This window comes from Macaca mulatta, chromosome 7 (assembly GCF_049350105.2).
Source record: "Macaca mulatta isolate MMU2019108-1 chromosome 7, T2T-MMU8v2.0, whole genome shotgun sequence".
NCBI classification, from domain to species: domain Eukaryota; kingdom Metazoa; phylum Chordata; class Mammalia; order Primates; family Cercopithecidae; genus Macaca; species Macaca mulatta.
The window spans coordinates 112,016,648-112,037,411 of NC_133412.1; the positions used below are offsets into that span (position 1 = coordinate 112,016,648).

Sequence of the window (20,764 nt, forward strand, 5' to 3'; positions counted from 1 at the left end):
TATCTGTGAAGGAGTGGAAGGATGCCATCAGCAAGCAGCCCAGTGACACCAGAAAGGTGCTGATTTGTGTGGCTCGGGCCTCAGGCATTGACACCAAATGAGATTATCAATTGCTCCTCCAGCTCCTTCGAGTCCCCCCACTGATATGAAAAGCAGGCAAGTCACGTGACAGACCACTAACATCCACATCACACACCACAAAGAACCATAATAACTTGCCGCCCTTGAGACAAGAGTACATTGAGGTCTGACTTTTCCAGTAAGTCCCATCAGCTTCACTCACAGCTACTATGGAGGAGAAACACTCCCTTACACTAAAAACCTCATTATAATTCCACTTCTTTCGTTTTCCCAGAATGAGACCGGTAGGCATATGGACTCAGATTCTGAGCCAGGCCAAAGAGTGAATGAATCAATGAGTATTCTATCCAGCAATAAAGCAATTGTATCCCTAGACTTTATGTTTAAATCCTGTTTATATTATATTCTGCAGTTACATACAAACCCAATCGTTAACAGGTTTTCAATAGTTTGAAATTTCATTTAAAGACGATGAGTAGCTTGACTTTATTTCTGAGCACACAGCCATAACAGCCATTTCTATTTTTTAAATTCTCTATTGGAAGTTTCTAAAAAGTTCTTTGAGATTATTTTCAATGCTATATTGGATTGTGATTGTTTTCTATTTTTATTTTATCCTGTCCTTCCATTTTTTAACCTATTACTGAAGAATCACTATAGCCTAAGTGCCTTACATGAAACCATACTCAGTATTTCTCACAAGCTCTCCTGACAAAAAGTTTGGCTGTCTCTATTTAAGTAATAAACTAGCAAAGAGGTGAAGGAACTAACAGTATTAGTAAATTAATCCTTCTCAAAAGCAAATGTGAACAAATGCCACTTCACTGCATACATTACCTCCTTAGTAAAATTATGTTTTAAAGACCATCCAAGATCTTTTCACAGAGTTCAGTTCAAGCAATTTGAACTGTAGTGTATAATTCCACAGCCTTTGTACTGTATGGCAATCGTGTACACTTTGTCTCATGGACCTCACATAAGAAGATGTTTTGGAAGAACCACATTTTTCAGATATTTCCTATCAAGCTCAGCACATTGAAATAGACTGAATATGAGAGAGAATTAAACTAATTTAAAATTTTGTGAGAGAACTGCACATAAGCAATACAATTTAAGAGCTCTACTGAACATTTACAGACCTACCCTCAATGCTGGGTTTGTCTCTATTATACCTAAAAATTAATTTGTTAACAAAGATATGTCCTACGTTATTCCACAAAGTCCACAAAGACTTTTTTCTCCAAAAGGCAACTTCGAAACACAGGAAAGTGTGACTATTCACTAATATGACAAATGGCAGAGTGACATTCTAAACAAGCATAGCTGTGATTAATGTATGTGCAAACATCCATTCAACAGAAAAATCTCTACAGTACCAAATAGAAATTCTGACCAAATTATGAGCTGTTGTGACAAGCCCTCATTATTTTTACAACCCAGGAAACTTATCCAGTTGGAATCTCAGTGGTTTGGCCATGCCTACTGGTGAATAACAACAGACAATCTCTGAACAAAATATTTATACTATAATGAGCACCTTCTCTAAAAATGACTTCTCTGAGCTCTCACAGCTTTATCTATATAACATAACCATGCAAATCACAGTTAGTTGGACTAAGGATGAATGCTTAATCCAATTAGCATAAACATACTTCTTCAACTAAAAATTTGGTGTTGGAATCAAGTAGCCTGTCAGCAATATGCAAATATGGGGACTGCAGAGCACCTCAGAAAATGAGTCAGTGGGAGGATGGGGGAGCAGGAAACAAAAGAAGGGAGGTAGTGGCTTTGCAGTTTTCCCAGCTCATTTTCTGAGGCCCTGATGCACTTCTGATCTTGAGATATGTTTCTGTCTCCTTATAATAAATTCCTCTGTGTTGCTTACTTCTTGAGTTGACTTGTTATCTAAAACCCAGAACCCTAAGTAATGATACATGTATACATTAAGTTACTCTTATATTTTACTTACACTTTCATAGGTCTACAGCTTATCTCTTCATCCAAAGTATAAGCTCCCTGAGAGCAAAAACTATTCTCTATACTTGTTTGCACTCATATATGACATACACAATACCTTGAATAGAGTAAGCAGACTTCAAATATTTGCTCACTCACTGTGGCTCTATGTTATCTTTTTTCCTTTTTAATTCAGAAATATTGTTGTTAATTGCATTATCCTAAAAGTTTATAATTATGATCCATCGCATGACCTACATACAAGGACACATGTTGTTTTGGTGGTGTTTTCTCAGTATTTGCAAACATGAGGAATTAACCTCCTGGCTCTGTTTTCCAACTTTTGGATGACAGATTGTGTTATGTGCTGTTCCTTGTATTACTTCTGCAACTTGTCCATGTTAAAAATGCAAACTAAGAAAACTGAAGAGCAACCCATTAGATACACAGTTAAAACGAGTTTCTCTGGCGAAGCAGTCAGAGCCACTCACCCTGAGAAAAACAGTTTATGTAACCAAGTCAGAAAAAGTTCAACTAAGATACATGATTTGTTGAAGAGCAGATGGTGGGGAAAAAAGGGGCTAGCTTTAGTAATCGTCCACCTTTCTTTCTTTAAAGGTCTTTCCAGCCTATAACCATCAACTCCTCCTTTCAGAATTGCGTCTCTGAGCCATTTGGGGTGGACCCCTGACAGCCTTATATGTACTATTTAACCCCAAAGTGACCAGGAGCAGATTTCTTTGCTTCTTCAGTTGAGGTCCTCATATTCATACCTTCCTATTCCCAGTAACTAGAGTCAATGTTCTCATGGTTTCACCCGTGGATCACAGCAGCAGTGTCCCAGCAGTACTCTTTAAATTCATCTCATTTCTTTTCAATTCATTCTCCATAATACTACCAGTTCTAAAGCCATCTGTTTCTACATCACTCCTTTATTCAAGAATCAACATGTCTTTCAGAGGCCAAAACTGATCCCTTTACCCATTTGTCCTACTTTCCCACTACTGCTCATTATCTATTCGATCATGTGTATCAAAGACCTGATAGGGGCAGGCATTGTGCTAAGCACTAGGAACACTATGGGAAACACAGACAAATAAACAGGTTGTAATGCTGTGATGATATGTAATATAATAGAGATAATCACACAGTACTAAGATGGCACACAAAAGGCACACCAAATCCTGTCTGAACAGCAAGAAAAGGTTTCCCTGGCAAAATGAAATCCAAAAGGCAAGTAGTTATTAGGAACATGGTGATGAGCAAGAAGAAATATGCATGTATGTGCATGGGCCAAGATGCAAGTGGCAGCAGGGGAGATGATGGATGATGAAAAGTAGATGAAGATAGGTGGAATCAAGAAGACTTGGTAACAGATTGAATATGGCAGATGAACGGATATGAGTGGTAAAGGGAGAGGGAGGTACCAAAAATGACTACAATGCTAGATATCTAGCATGAGCAGTCACATGGACAGGACTGCCTTATAATGAAATGGAGAAAAGTGTTTGATAAGAAGATCATAAAGTCTAAAAAAAAAATGTGTTTAATATGGCTTCTTGGATATGGGTAAGAACATTTTCAAAGTTGAGTTCTTGCAGACAGATCAATATATTTATAGAAAGAATATACACCAAATAGTTAACAGTTGCTAGTTCAGTATGGTGGCCTTTTTACTTATCTATATTTTCTAAATGTTTGGTGTGAACACAGAACACTTTATAACATAGTGGTATTTTAAAGTATTACAAAGAATCTTAAAACATATGTATAAGCCATAATAAATGAAATAAGAGCATGAGACAAGATTGCAGCAAAATGTTACAATTTTTCCATGTTTCTGGGACAAATATGATCCCTATTTCTTCTTTAAAAAATAAAAGAATCGTATATTTGTAAAAATACAAATGAGGTAGCACCATCTGGTATTGAGAATGAACTCATCTGGTGAAGTGTGGCAAAGCAATATTTCAAGGCTCACAACCTCTACTCACATGTTCCCTACAGTGTTAACTTTCTCCAAACTGGAGAAAGCAGTAGGCAAGACTGAGGTTCCTGGCCCTCAACACAACTCATCAATAGTGCTGAGAAATTAAAGAAAAATTATTTCTCATAAATATTATAAACTTAATTATTTGAATTTGAGCCTTACTTCTGCCCTAGGTCTTCTGACTCATATAAGTTATTTTACCATTAAATTACGCAGGGGTTTTTTAATTTATTCGTTATTTTTTACCTTTACCTCAAAGAGCTTGAGATGACTATAGACCTTTAGCTCCCCTTTAAAACTGAGGAAAATGCCTTACACTTCCCTTATAATATTCAGCATTTGAAAAACTAAGTAATGCTGTTAAAAAGTCATTATCAGATAATACGGATGGAGAAGAGATAACAACCATCTGCTGATGAACCAGTTTGGCATCCATGGCAAAAACTGCTCAACTGCTCACCAAACAGGCTTCATATTCTTCCTGGCTGTAGGACTATCCTGCATGTAGTTATATGGCTATTTGGGTGAGAATGGTGGTATTGAAGATGGAGAAAATTGATGGACTTGTTAGACAAAATCATTGAGGGTCTGTGGCAGATTGAGTATGAGGAGCCAGGAGAGAGGGAAGTATCAAAAACGACTGCAAGATGTCTAGCATGAGCTGCATGGACACGGTGTCATAAGGACATAGAGAAAAGTACTAGACTGATAAGGGGATCATAACATCTAAAGAAAAATTTTGGTCAATATGACACCTTGTGATGGGTGAAAACAATGGAATGTGAATAGAAATTGTGTTTGTCATTTACTTCCCTGCTTCATAAAAATCTCCCATGTGCCATCCCTCATTCTCTTTCTCCACTCACTGGCTAAAATAAATGCAGCTGATTAGAACGCCTCATATCAGAGCCATAAAATGAAAAGAGACTGACTTCCTGAATGACTACCTGGAAGGTGGACTACTTTCCTATCACTGCTGTAACAAATGATCACAAACCCAATGGTTTCAAACAAGGTAATTTATTATCTTACAGTTCTGGGGATCAGAAGTCCTAAAATCATGTTGGCAAGGCTGTTTCTTCTGGAGCCTTAAAGGGACAATCTGTTTCCTTGCCTTTTCTAGCTTCTAGAGGCCAGCGGCATTCCTTGGCTCATGGCCCCATCCTCCATCTTCAAAACCAGCAGTGCCACATCTTCCAGTCTCTCTTTCCGTCCCTCTGTTTCCGTCATGGCCTGCCTCTGTGTCTCTCTTGCCTCCCTCTTTGTCTTTTCAGAGTCCTTATGATTAGATTGGGCCCACCCAGATAATTCAGAATAATCTTCCCATCTTGATATCCTTAACTTAATAACATCTGCAAAGTCTCTTTTGCAATGTAAGGTAACCTATTCACAGGTTCTAGGAATTAGGATGTCTTTGTGGGGAAGGTCATTATTCTGCCTACCACAGAAGGTATTTTGGACTTCACGTGAGGGAGAAAAACTTCTGACTGTGTTCATTCATTAACTTCATGGGGCTTGTCCCTTACTAGCTGATATGACTAAGCAATAGTATCTAAAATACAGTAAACCATAAAACAGTAAACATCTGTCTCCAGCTGAACTGTAGTTTAGACAGCAACCACCTCTTACTCCACTTTGTTACTAACAAATGTCCTCCACATAATAACATGTAATGATAGTCCAACGATGTTTACTAATGATAAGAGCATCATGTTATCATAGCTAGAAATAGCCTAGGGGTCATTTAAAATCTTATTTAGCAAACAGCTTCAACCTTTTCCAATATTAAAACTTTAATTAGAACTTTCAATACCTAAGGAAAAATTAGTTCATTTATTAATATATCTTACTTTTTTTGCCTAAATTATTTAAGGTAAAGGTGCTCCCAAGAAATGAAGTGCTACAAAAAGAAGCAAAGACATAAGAAGATACTGGTGAGACCAACAACTCATTGAGAAAGTCTAAGTAATCATATATTTAAAGTTCATTTTTCTCCATTTCATGAAATGTGGGGCTGTGGAATTATTACCCAAAGGTCAAGTTGACCTCAATGTCCAGGGATTTCACTTTCTGTAAACTTTCTATTGCAATTATGATTGGGTTATCTCCAAATGTTGTTTTTATCAGAAGAAAACTAAAAGATGAAGATGATTAATGTTCCCCCTAGATACTCATCACCAACAATCTCCTTATTACTCTAATGACTCTTCACTAGAAAAATATTTTAATGCACTTTCATGTTTTCCAATTTAGAAAAAGAATCAGACTTTAATGTGAATGCATTTTTAACATTTTTCCATGCTTTAGGGAAGCTGCTTTTAGGAGGAAAATGTAATGAATGTTTTTAATCTTACTAAAGTGGTTTGCCCAGAATCTGTGGTTTAATTCAACTTTTCAGTGACAACAAAATAAAAAAGACTAAACGCATATATCAGTTAGGACTCCTCCCTTCTCAACATGGCTACCCATTGTTTAAATATATTTGAAAGATAAAATTCATTTAGGGAGATAGGAACAAAAATAAGCTTGCCAGGTTAATTTTCACAATATTTTTCCCACACAGATCTATACAGATCATTGCCATTCTTCTGAGAACTCCTGACTCCATCCCTCCAAGATGGCTCTCATCCTCAAAACACACTTCACCATATCCCACAGATACATCCCCTTCCCCTTTCTCTAGTTTGTTCTCATGTGCCCTTCAGGTTTTCAATGTATTCTTAATGTCATCAGTGAAAATGTCACTACTGAAGAGATTTAAGTGCCATTTGTCTATGCAGGACTTTAACTTCAATGTAAACAACCTGCTTTCCATAAGTTTCTCCTCAGATTCAAACTGAACGGAATTTGTCCAGTTTTTCTTTTCCTTGATTTAACTCATAGTCTCAGAGAGGATGCTCCAACTGCCTCACCATCTCCACATCACCTCACTACCTACTAAAGCGTTGTAACCAAACCTCAGTAATATTCTAATAATGTTGTTCTCTGTCCCAGTCTAGAAGATAGCAGATAACAAGGGCAGGCACATTTGAAGACTGGAATAAGGCATGTGATAAAGGCTTCTGCACACAATAAAGAATTGATCTACAGATGTTGACTGGTTCTTGAGAAAGAAAGAGCTGATGCAGAAAATAAATCATCTGAGGGAAGGGTTTTCTCCCCCTAACCAAGATATTGTATAATGTCTCAACTGATATCCATAACCTTAATGAAGTTACCAGGAAATGAAATATTTAATCAAGTTCGTATATTCTACCATTAAACCTGCTTCAGGACACACATGAGCAATTATATAATATCACACTTCCAAGTTTTCCATTTAAAAAAAACTCATAGACCATTAAAAACTACTCTTCAGACGACCTATTTTGTCAATGCATCTGTTAACTTCCCTCTCTCAAGAACTACTCCCAAGGATGTAGGACAATAGACTTTATTCTAAGGACTTCAGAATTCTTCACTAAAAGGTGCGATTAAGGACTAAAACTATTACTATCCAAACTAATTAGAGGGAGTTATGGTCTAATTTAGTTCTATGATGTGAAGCTATTCTGAGTTGATTTTATTGGAAACACAAATTCTATTATATTCTAAATTCAATTGCACAATTCCACAGCAAAGAATGGGTAATCCGTAGAGCTCTTCAATTTTCTTGTGAAGATTCAAAGTTTTGCTTATTTTGAGTTATGAAATGTGAATTATTTCAGTGAATCAACCTCTAATTTCAAGGAGATTTGAGGAACAACTCTTTAATTAATCTTTATCATGCTTGCTTAAACTTTGCCAGCCATCTCTCTCCTGAAAGTAAATTAAAGTGAGAGGAGAAAGAATCTGAATGACCTGCCAGAACACAGCTGGCTACTTGACAGATAAGTCTTTATAAGACCCATCATCCTGAAGAATGACATAATTTTAGTTTCAAGCACTATGCGTGCTCAGAAAAAGTTATAAGGCAGTGCAATAAGAAGTCAGAGTAATAATTTGTGTGTGTGTGTGTGAATAGACTGCCTAGGTAAATATTTACATCTGATAAGTAATGAATACTCATTATTATTCTTATTTAACAGTTTTCAAGCCTTAAAAATACTTCTTTACCCAATCAGATATTCAGCTTCTCTGTAATTTTTAACTATTACCAACACAGAGCATATTAACTTTTACTACCGGCATATATTTTTTCATTATTATTATGTTTTCAGCTACAATTCACAAAACAACCACCTAAAAACCAAGTCTTACCAGCTCCAGTAAATGTCAGTTTAAAAAGTAAAAAAAGAAAAAAAAGATTCAAAGTTTTGCTTATTTTGAGTTATGAAATGTGAATTATTTCAGTGAATCAACTTACTAATTTCAAGGAAATTTGAGGAACAACTCTTTAATTAGTCTTTATCATGCTTGCTTTTTCTTTTCTTTTAGCCACCAAAAAACATTGGGAACAGAAAAAGACACAAAATAAATAGACTGGCAAATATTTCCATTCTATGACTCACAGAAGTAGCTGCCACCATGTATTCCCAGATATAGCACAAATTACTTTACATGTCTTATCTGATTTAATTCTTTTAAAAACTATCTAAAGATGTTCTGTGTTATCTCTTTTGATCAATGAGGAAGCTGAGGCTTAGAAAGGAAAAGGAACCTGTCCAAGCCTCACAGCTAGAGACTGACCTATAGCTTAAGTCCTGATTTGTCAGGACAAAATGCTTAATTCCTATTACATGTTGCCTGTATATGCAGACATAGGACCCACTGCAAATTGGCATGTGATACCTGCTAATGTGCTATGGTGGAAATACTAAGATGCCTAACTACGATTTGTGCCAACCTCCCATAGCATAATATTGATGTAGATAAATGTCCACCCATTGTCAATCCCCCTTATGTATAGGTGTGGCTATGATATAGATAGGTTGTTACCAAGAAAATGTGCCCAAAACTAATTTGCCACTTTCAGGCCTGTACTATAAAAACTTCCCCAAAACTCTTCCATGTTCACCAGTCATCTCATTTGATGTCAACTGGGGTTGCCAGATAAAATGCAGAGCACATAATTAAATTTGAATTTCAAAAAACTAAATTACATTTTAGTGTAAATATATCCCATGCAATATTTGAGACATATATTTACCAGGGGCACTGACATTCAAGTTGCCAGATTAGCATATAAAAAGCATCAAAACTGTCCCAAATATTTCATGGGATATACTTGTACTAAAAAGTTATCTGTTGTTTATGTGAAATTCAAATTTAGCTGTGTGTCTAGTGTTTATATTTGCTAAACTGGCCGCCCAAACAGCAACACCTCTAGTTACACTGGCAGCAGCCACATGCTAAAGGCAGTAAAGCGACCATCGACACAGATCTGATGACTACAACCAAGGGTACCCCGCCTTTGAGCTTTACATTAGGGAGAAATAAAGTTCTACTGTGGTAAGTCTCTTAGGTGTGTGTGCTGACTAATACGACACAAACAATACTATGTGACGATATTAATCGAAGTGCCAAGAGCTTAGCATTCAAGTCTAAAAGGGAAGCAGCATGGAGAGTATAAATCATTTAAGTCTGGAGTCACGCCAGCATGTCCTGGGTTCCAATTTTTGCTGTATCACCTCCTAGCTTTGTGGCTCTAATTTCTCTAGCTTTGATTTCTTTACCTATAAAATAATGAAGTCAATGCTTTCTGGAAAAGATATCTTTAAAAAATAAATAACAAATGCAAAAGAAACCTAGAATATTTAGCATATAAATGCATAATATATTAATACTATTACTGATTTTTATCATTAAAATGAATAGGCTAATTTCCCATTTTTTATGTTTATTGAGCTGCAGAGTGATGAATTTATGCCTTTTTAATGAGAGTTCATTTTATCGTTTATAATTAAGTCCATATGGCTCACTTTTATAATTAGCTATTTTTTAATCTCACTGTCTTTGAACTCGGTAATTGACTTTGCCAGCAGATTTTTAAGCTGAGATCAGTCTTTTCCCTGAGTTTTCCAATTGGGCTAGCACTGCTGTTTTGACTCATAGACCTCAGTGCAAGCCCAGTAGGCACTCTGGATGGTCTGAAATCTGCCTTTCCTCTTCATTGTTGAGCACATCTCAAATTGATCAACTCAACAGGTAGAATTCAAAAGTGTCTTTTATTTGAAATTAGATAACCACCAAATCACCCTATTACAATTAAAACTCAGAATGCTCAACACCATAAAGCCCAAGACTGAGGCACAGTTCTCAAATATGCACATTCCCATGAGTTCAGAACCTAACCGCTTCCAAGCACAAAATGTTGGCCCTTTCTGTCTTAGACAACTTGCTTTATAAGAAGAAAATCGAAGCCTAACTTGAAATACCTTTTTTTAATGGTATTTGTTGAAACATTTTAATCAAATTTTTTAAGTCTTCAGGTGCTCAAAATTAAGCTGTGTTTTCAGTGTCAACCCGTTCTCATAAATCTCTTCTAAAAGAGAAAACCAAAAAAGAAAGTGAATCTCTGATCTCTTACTGATTTGGAATAATTCACTTTGTGTCACTTTCTAACCTTGGCTACAAACCACAAAAATAGACCATTTAAGAAAGGGACTCTTGATCTGAGATATGCAAACTTCCTTAAGTTGTAGACGAAACTCTGCATTTGTGCACAAATATGCTTTTCTCAGATTCCAAAAGGGATTGAGAGGCTTATACAGGTGTTCCACAGGGATTCTGTCATTAAAAGCAACAATGGGAAGCGTTTTTGGGGAAAAAAGTCAATAAATACCCAACATTTTCCCCTTTAAAATAACATCTTGAGAGCCCCTAGTTATTAATAAAGTAACTTTAACTACCAGTAGTGCAGATCCGAAGAGCATACCTGTAACCCAGGGAGCCACATGGCTGAGCACGCTAGCTGCCAGAGGGCACGTGGTCACAAAACAGTTACACAGTACTTTTTTTTAGCCATTTGCTGCTTAATTTACACCGATAATGGACTATTGGTTAAACTCCGGATGTTTAAAGAGCATTACATTAATACCCAATTTAAAGAGGCACAGCAAGTGACAGTAATTCTTAAACATCACCTCAAGATCTTCTTTTCCAGAATTCTAAATTGTATCCATCTGATAAAAATTCTTATATAGCATCTCAAGACATATTCAATACTTTAAAAATAAAGAAGATGAAATTGCCTGGCAATTATGTTAAATTTGTCTTTCAATTTATTGAAAATAATACTTAACCACACCTGTAAGATGTTACAGAAAAGTGCTTACCAAATAGCAAGAAGAAATTTTTTTGTATCTCATCACAAGGAACCAAAACACAAAAAGATACAAAATAAAGCAGCTCCTTTTTATTTAAAGTGTAAAATGCAAGAATTGCAAACATCAATTTTTTTTAAATGTTCTTCTACTTTTGATGTCACCAAAGAATTAAAATGTAATCTCCTTCCTTCGTACTATCCAAAGGCCATGTGAGGAGGATTCTGAGACAGGCATCAAGTCAGGGGAGGTGGTGGCTGAGTAATGGTGGTGTCAGAGCCTGAATGAGCTCCCACTGATCAAGTCTATGACAATTTGAACATCAGACTAAATGATAATAAGGGGAAGTGGCTAAGATGGCCAACTAGATGCAGCTTAGGTGTATGGCTATCAAGGAGAGGAATAAATAGGGTAACTATAGCACCTTCAACAGAAACATCCAGGCACTCACATTGGTACTAGTCAAGGAAACAACTTAAACCATGGAGAAGACCTCCAGCCACCCTCACTAGTGTTCTCTGGCAAACATTTGAAAGCTCCCCAGGGCAGAGCTCCCAGAGGAAGAGGCAGGCTTCCATCTTTGCTGTTTGGATGACTTAGCAGTTCTAGCCTTTGGACTCTTGGAGAACCCAAGCCAACTGGGACAGGAGCAGCACCCCAGCACAACACAGCTGCTCTAAGAAAGCATGGCCAGACTGCATCTTTAAGTGAGTCCCTGATCCTGTTTCTCCTCACTGGACAGAACGTCCCAACTGGGGCCTCCAGTCACCTCCACCAGCGTCCTCTGGCCTACAGAAATTAGAAAACTACCTGAGACAGAGTCCCAAGGAGCAGGGGCAGGCCACCATCTTTGTGGTTTGGGCAACTTAGCAGTTCCAGCTTTCAGGCTTTGGAGAGCCCAAGCTGACCAGAGTACTACTGGAAGCAGTAACCCAGCACAGCACAGCAGCCCAAACAAAAATGTGGCCAGACTGCTTTTTAAGTGGCTGCCTGACCCCATTCCTCATCACTGGGTAGAGCCTCCCAACCAGGGTCTCTAGCTATACCCACCAGTGTTCTCTGGCTGACAGAGGCTTCGGGCCTCCCTGGGATGGAGCTCTCAGGAGGAGAAGCAGGCTGTTGTTCAGGCAACTTAGCCATTTAGGAAATTTAGCTGTTTAGGCAACTTAGCCATTCCAGCATTTGGACTTCAGAGTGCTTGAGGTGACCAGGGCCTAAGGTAGATTCCCAGTACAGCAAAGCTTCTCTACAAAAACATGACCAGACCACTTTTTTAAGCGGGTCCCTCATCCTGTTCCTTCTGACTGAATGAGACCTCTCATTCGGGGTCTCCAGCCACCTCCTACAGGTGTGGTTGAGTCAGCAGGAGGTCCGTACATCCTTTGGCTGGAGCTCCCAGAGGAAAGGGCAGGCTGCCATCTTTGCTGTTTTGTAGCCTTCACTGGTGATACCTCCAGGTACTGGAAAATCCAAAGCAAGTAGGGATTGGAGCAGACCCCCAGCATTCCACTGCAGCTCTATGAAAAATTGGCCAAGTTGTTAAAAGAAGAAAAGAAATCCAAAGATCAGCAAACTCAAAGACTTAAAATAGATAAGCCCACAAAGATGAGAAAGAATCAGCACAAGAACACTGAAAACTCAAAAAGCCAGAGTGCCCTCTTTTTCCAAATGACTGCATCACCTCCCCAGCAAGGGTTCAGAACTGGGATGAGGCTGAGATGGCTGAAACAATAGAAGTAGAATTCAGAATATGGGTAGAAACGAAGTTTACTAAGCTAAAGGAGTACATTGTAACCCAATGCAAGGAAGCCAAAAATCATGATAAAACATTGCAGGAGCTGACAGACAAAATAGCCAGTATAGAGAAGAATGTAACCAACCTGATAGAGCTGAAAAACACAATACAACAATTTCATAATGCAATCACAAAGATTAATAGCAGAATAGACCAAGTGGAGCAAAGAATTTCAGAGCTTGAAGACCGAATTTCTGAAATAAGAGAGGCAGACAAGAACAGAGAAAAAAGAATGAAATAGAATGAAAAAAACCTCCAAGAAATACAGGATTTTGTAAAGAGACCAAATCTACAACTGATCAGTGAACCTGAAAGAGATGGGGAGAATGGAACCAATTTGGAAAACATAATTCAGGATATTATCCATGAGAATTTCCCCAACCTAGCTAGAGAGGCCCACATTCAAATTCAGAAAATGCATAGAACCCCAGTAAGATACTCTACGAGAAGCTTATCCCCAAGACACATAATCATCAGATTCTCCAAGGTTGAAATGAAGGAGAAAATGTTAAAGGCAACTAGAGAGAAAGGCCAGATAACCTACAAAGGGAAGCCCATCAGACCAACAGACCTCTCAGCTGAAGAGGTCCTACAAGACAGAAGAGATTGGGGGTTAATCTTCAACATTTTAAAAACAAAGAAATTCCAACCTGGAATTTTATATCAAGCCAAACTAAGCATCATAAGCGAAGGAGAAATAAGATCCTTTTCAGACAAGCAAATGATGAGGGAATTTTTTTTACCACCAGATTGGCCTTACAAGAGCTCCTGAAGAAAGCACTAAATAAAGAAAGGAAAGATTATTACCAGCCACTACAAAAACATGCTGAAATACAGACCAGTGACACTATAAAGTAACCATATAAGTCTCCAAAATGACCAGTTAACATCATGACAGGATCAAATCCACACATATCAATAGTAACCTTAAATGTAAATAGGCTAAGTGCCCCAATTAAAAGACACAGAGTGGCAAGCTGGATAAAGACCCATAGATATACTGTCTTCAAGAGACCCATCTTACATACAATGAGACAACAGAAGCTCAAAATAAAGGGATGGAGAAAAATCTACCAAGCAAATGGAAAACAGAAAAAAAAGGAGGGGTTGCAATCCTAGTTTCTGACAAAACAGACTTTAAACCAGCAAAGATCATAAAAGACAAGGAAGGACATTACATAATGGTAAAGGGTTCAATTCAACCAAAAGAGACAACTATCCTAAATATATATGCACCCAACACAGGAGCACCCAGATCTATAAAGCAAGTGATTAGAGACCTTCAAAGACACTTAGACTCCCACAAAAATAATAGTGGGAGACTCTGATACCCCACTGACAATATTAGACAGATTATCGAGACAGAAAATTAACAAAGGTATTCAAGACCTGAACTCAGCACTGGATCAAATGGACCTGATAGATGTATACAGAACTCTCACCAAAACAGAACATACATTCTTCTTGGTGCCACATGGCATTTACTCTAAAATTGATCACATAATCAGAAGTAAAACACTCCTCAACAAATAAATGCAAAAGAACTGAAATTCATAATAAACAGTTTCTCAGACCACAACACAATCAAATTAGAACTCAAGATTAAGAAATTCACGGCCGGGCACAGTGGCTCATGCCTGTAATTCCAGCACTTTTGGAGGCCAAGGTGGGCAGATCACCTGAGGTCAGGAGTTCAAGACCAGCCTGGCCAACATGGCAAAACCCTATCTCTACTAAAAATACAAAAATAGCCAGGTGTAGTGGTGGGTGTCTGTAATCCCAGCTGCTTGGGAGGCTGAGGCAGAGAGAATTGCTTGAACCCAGGAGGAGGATGTTGCAGTGAGCCAAGATCAGGTCATTGTACTTCAGCCTGCATGACAGAGCAAGACTCCATCTCAAAAAAAAAAAGAAAAAAGAAAAAAAGAAAAGAAAAAGAAAAGAAAGAAAGAAAGAAATTCACTCAAAACCACACAGCTACAGGGAAACTGAACAACCTGCTCCTGAACGACTTTTGGGTAAACAATGAAATTAAGGCAGAAATCAAGAAGTTCTTTGAAACTAATAAGAACAAAGATACAATGTACCAGAATCTCTGGGACACAGCTAAGGCAGTGTTAAGAGGGAAATTTATAGCACTAAATGCCCACATCAAAAAGTTAGAAAGATGTCAAGTTAACAACCTAACATCACCACTAAAAGAACTAGAGAACCAAGGGCAAGCAAATCCCAAAGCCAAAAGGTAAGAAGTAACCAAAATCAGAGCTGAACTGAAGGAGATAGAGACATGAAAAACCATTCAAAAGATTAATGAATCCAGGAGCTAGTTTTGGGAAAAAAATAAATAAAATAGATAGATCACTAGTTAAACTAATAAAGAAGAAAAGAGAGAAGATTCAAATAAACACAGTCAGAAATGACAAAGGGGATATTACCACTGAACTCACAGAAATACAAACAACCATCAGAGAATATTATGAACACCTCTATGCACATAGAAAATAGAGAAATGGATAAATTCCTGGACACACACACCCTCCAAAGACTGAGTCAGGAAGAAATTGAATCCCTGAATAGACCAATAACAAGTTCTGAAATTGAGGTGGTAATAAATAGCCTACCAATCACAAAAAGCCCAGGTCCAGACAAATTCACAGCTGAATTCTAGCAGATGTACAAAGAAGAGCTGATACAAAGGCTAGACACAGTGGCCCACACCTGTAATCCCAGCATTTTGGGAAACCAAGGTGGACAGATCACTTGAGCTCGGGAGTTTGTGACCAGACTGGGCAGCATGGCAAGGAGCAGCAAGTCACATCTCTACAAATAATACAAAAACTTAGTCGAGCACGGTTGTGTATGCCTATAGTCTCAACTACTTGGGGGAGCCAGGCAGGAGTTTGTGACCAGCCTGGTTGACAAAGTGAGACACTGTCTCAAAAAGAAGAGAAAAGAAAAGAAAAGAAAAGAAAAGAAAAGAAAAGAAAAGAAAAGAAAAGAAAAGAAAAGAAAGGAAAGGAAGGAAAGAAAGGAAAGAAAGAAAGCGAACTGGTACCATTTCCATACGTCTTCTGAAATCTAGGCAGGGGTTCTCAAACCTCAATTATTGACTTCTGTTCACCCACAGGCTCAAGACCACATGGAAGCTGCCAAGGCTTGGGGCTTCCATCCTTTGAAGCAACAGCCCAAGCTGTACCATGGCCTCTGTTAGTCAGGGCTGGAGTGGCTGTGACACAGGGCACCAAGTCCCTAGACTGCACACAGCATGGGGACCATGGGGCTGGCCCATGAGACCATTTTATCCTAGGCCTCTGGGCCTGTAATGGGAGGGGCTGCCATGAAAACCTCTGACATGCCCTGGAGACATTTTTCCTATTGTCTTGGGGATTAACATTTGGCTTCTAATTACTTATGCAAATTTCTACCAGCTTCAGTTTCTCCTCAGGAAATGGGTTTTCCTTTTCTATCAAATTGTCGGGCTGCAAATTTCCCGAATTTTTATGCTTGCTTCCCTTATAAAACTGAATGCCTTTAACAGCACCTAAGTCACCTCTTGAATGCTTTGCTGCTTAGAAATTTCTTCAGTCAGATACCCTAAATCATCTCTCTCAAGTTCAAAGTTCCACACATCTCTTGAGCAGAGGCAAAATACCACCAGTCTCTGCTAAAACTAACAAAAGTCACCTTTTTTCCAGTTCCCAACAAGTTCCTCATCTCTATCTGAGACAACCTCTGCCTGGACCTTATTGTCCATATTGCTATCTGGCTTTTGGTCAAAGCCATTCAACAAGTCTCTAAGAAGTTCCAAACTTTCCCACATTTTCCTGTCTTCTTCTGAGCCCTCCAAACCATTCCAACCTCTGCCTGTTACCCAGTTCCAAAGTCACTTCTACATTTTTAGGTATCTTTTCAGCAGCACACCACTCTACTGCTACCAATTTACTGTATTCGTTCACTTTCTTACTGCTGATAAAGACATACCCAAGACTGGATAATTTACAAAAGAAAGAGGTTTATTGGACTTACAGTTCCACATAGCTGGGGAGGCTTCACAATTATGGTGGAAGGCAAGGAGCAGCAAGTCACATCTTACACGGATGGCAGCAGGCCAAAAAAAAAAAAAAAAATGACGCTGTACAGGAAAATTCCAGTTTTTAAAACCATCAGATCTCTTGAGACCCATCACTATCATGAGAACAGCATGGGAAAGACACCCCTATGATTTGATTATCTCCCACTGGTTCCCTCCCACAACACATGGGAATTATGGGAGCTACAAGATGAGATTTGGGTGGAGACACAGAGACAAACCATATCACATGGAATAAACCTAAATGTCCACCAACAGTAGACTGGATGAAGAAAATGTGATCAATATACACCATGGAATACTATGCAGCAATAAAAAAGAAAGAGATATGTCCTTTGCAGGAACACAGATGGAACTGGAGGCCATTGTCCTTAGTAAACTAACAAAGGAACAGAAAATCAAATATTGTATGTTCTCATTTATAAGTGGGAGCTAAATGATGAGAACACATGGACACACAGAGGGGAACAACACACACCAGGGCCTTTTAGAGGCTGGAGGGTGGGAGAAGGGAGACAATCAGGAAAAATAACTAATAACTAAATAACTCATGAGTACTAGGCTTAAGATCTGGGTGACAAAATCTATACAACAAACCCCCATGACACAAGTTTACCTATGTAACAAACCTGCATTTATACCCCTGGACTTAAAATAAAACTTTTAAAAAATAAATTAATGATAATAGCAGATTATGGCCCATTTAATAAACTAGGAATTCATGAGTTCAAATTACATAAACAAACAAATAATTATTCCTTACATAAGAACGCTAACTACTGTATGCAGAAGGAAAGGTAGAACTGGAAGGTCATTATTTGGCAACTATTATAGTAGTAGTTGATTGAAGAAGAAAGCATCAAAAGATACTGAAACAGTGAAGTTTTGATGACAACCAGGATGTTTACATGGTCTCAAATTATCTCCCCACAAATGTTGCTAACTGCAAAGGGGAGATGAGTAACTTTGCAGTCAGAAATCTTATATCACTGGGCACAGTGGCTTATGCTTGTAATCCTAGCACTTGGGAAGCTGAGGTAGGGTATTTTCTTTTAGTAATTTCATGGCCTGTGGTCTTAGATTTAAGTCTTTAATCAATTTTAATTTGATTTTTGTATATGGCAAGAGATAGGGGTCTAGTTTCATTCTTCTGCCTATGGATATCCTGATTTCCAAGCCCCACTTATTGAAGAGACTGCTTTTTCTCCAACATATATTCTTGGCACCTTTGTTGAAAACGAGTTTACTGTAGATGTATGAATTTGTTTCTGGGTTCTCTATTCTGTTTCGTTACTCTGTGTGTCTGTTTTTATGCCAGTACCTTGCTGTTTTGGTTACTGTAGCTCTGTAGTATAATGTAAATGACAAGTTAAAGGGTGGAGCACACCAACATGGCACATGTATACATATGTAACAAACCTGCACTTTGTGCACATGTACCCTAGAACTTAAAGTATAACAAAAAAAAAGAAAAGGAAGAGAGGAAAAGAAGGAAGGAAGGAAGGAAGGAAGGAAGGAAGGAAGGAAGGAAGGAAGGAAGGAAGGAAGGAAGGAAGGAAGAAAGGAAGGAAGGAAGGAAGGGAGGGAGGGAGGGAGGGAGGGAGGGAGGGAGGGAGGGAGGGAGGGATTAAAATGAGAAAATTGATTAGTTCACAAATTATGCATTAAAAGGCCCACAGTTTACTAGGTCTATAAATTTCTCAGAACCCCTAAATATATTGGCTCTTTAGAATAAGTATTAAATACACACACACACACACACACACACACAATACAACTGATGTGGCCTTGTGGAAGGAATACGTCAAGCTATTTGCATTATAGTGCTAATTTAGTTTTTCTTTACATTAAACCTTAATAACCAGAATCTGCTGCTTTGTAACTTCTCTCCATTTATCCAGTTTCCACCCAAGGAGACAGAGCAAGTCTCATTGCTCAGCTATTCTAAATCTGCCACCACGACCCTGTAAATCTTTTCCAGGCTGAACACTCCAGATTTCTTCTACTCTTCCTTAACTGATAGGACTTTAGTTCTCTTGGCTGCTTTTCTCTGAAGTATCCCATTTTGTCTGAGACAGTACTGTGACAGTACTATGATACCTCTGAGACAATACTATGATACCAGAGTGTCTGAGCAGAATGGACTGGCACTCACAAAACCAGATATTGTGTTTTCAGTAGTGCACCCAAGGGTGATACTATTATTTGTTTCTTTTATGGAATTTCCAGCTGGAGATGCAGTCTGGCATGTGCTATGAAAACAATCACCAATTTCTGCACTTGATTAGTCTGCCAGTTGCTATGCCTCAGCCATTGTCAGCCATGTCCCATTATTCGAAAATGCACTGCAATGTATTTAGAATTATGAAGTCCTAGAGTTTGTACTTCACTCTGTAAATAAATTATTATTATGGCTATTAAAACTTTTTAAAAGCAAATTCTCCTCACCTGGTCTTCTTTGCCCAAATTAATGAGCTTTCCTGAAGATGTTTAATCTCAGAAGTTCATCCTACAGTATGCAAGATTAGTCACTGCAAGGTAATGTTACATTTCACATCTGAGGTCAGAATTATATTATTTGGAGCTGTCGCAAAATTTAGAAGATCAACTAGATTTAGTATGAGTTTTTAAGATGAGAATCAAACAGAAAAATCTTTACTTCAGACTGAATTAAGAAACAATATACAAACTATCAATATGAAAACATCAAACCAATGTTATCACTGTATCATTTTAATTATGTAAGAAATAAAACAGCTAATGTTTGTTTACTGTTTCATATGTGCCAGGGATAACTCTAAATGCATTATGTCTATCATCTCATTTAATCCTCAGAATAACCCTGTAAAACTGGTATTGCTATGGATGAGGAAATGAAAGCCCAGAAAACTTGCTGTGTCACAGAATCAAGATTTAAAACCAAGCTGTCAGTGTTAAACCCATACCACCTCCTGGTTAAACCCATACCACCTCCTGGTTCTCATTAGCTGCAGTCAAAGGCACTCTGGCTGGAAAATCCAGTGGCAGTGAGGACATGGAGTGTGTGGAAGCAGGCTTCCTGTGCTACTGGCAGGACTGTCAGCTAGTACAAGCTTTCCAAGGGAAATCTGACATTCTATATCAAAAGCCTTACCATTTATTCTGCAGAAATTGAACAAGTGTTAAAATATGTCTTCTGTAAGGTCAATTGAGGAAATGTAAACAACAACAAAAAAAATTTAAATGACCTACTGTTGAACACAGGTGATTTGGTAAATAAACAGTGATACATCATAGAATGAGGTTATTGTTCAGCCATTAAAATTATGATTTAGGTATGTAAAGACAAAAAATGTATAGACACAGCTCAGTGAAAATTCCTGTATAAAACACAATCTAAAATGTGATATTGTTTATAAAAATGTACACATAACATTTATATATATATGTACTCATTTTTAAAAGCTCAAAAGTATGTAGACTAAAATGAAGTCAAAAACGTATTTCTGCATGGTTATATTAACAGTTGTTTTTCCATTGTACTTACCTGTATTTTTTCACTTGTCTGCATTAAGCATGTATTATTTTAGAGAAAAATACAAGTTTAATTCCCCTTTTTAATGATAGATTAA

General features: G+C 37.9%; 1 long non-coding RNA gene across 1 annotated transcript in view; it reads left to right on the forward strand.

Moving 5' to 3' along the window:
- LOC144330246 (uncharacterized) overlaps window positions 1-19,591 on the forward strand; it is a 40,502-nt gene extending 20,911 nt beyond the window's left edge. The window contains exons 3-5 of the long non-coding RNA XR_013396247.1: window positions 5,901-5,961; window positions 8,444-8,491; window positions 19,383-19,591. This is a non-coding gene — a long non-coding RNA (uncharacterized LOC144330246). The remainder of the gene's footprint in view (window positions 1-5,900; window positions 5,962-8,443; window positions 8,492-19,382) is intronic.
- Window positions 19,592-20,764: the final 1,173 nt, after the last annotated feature.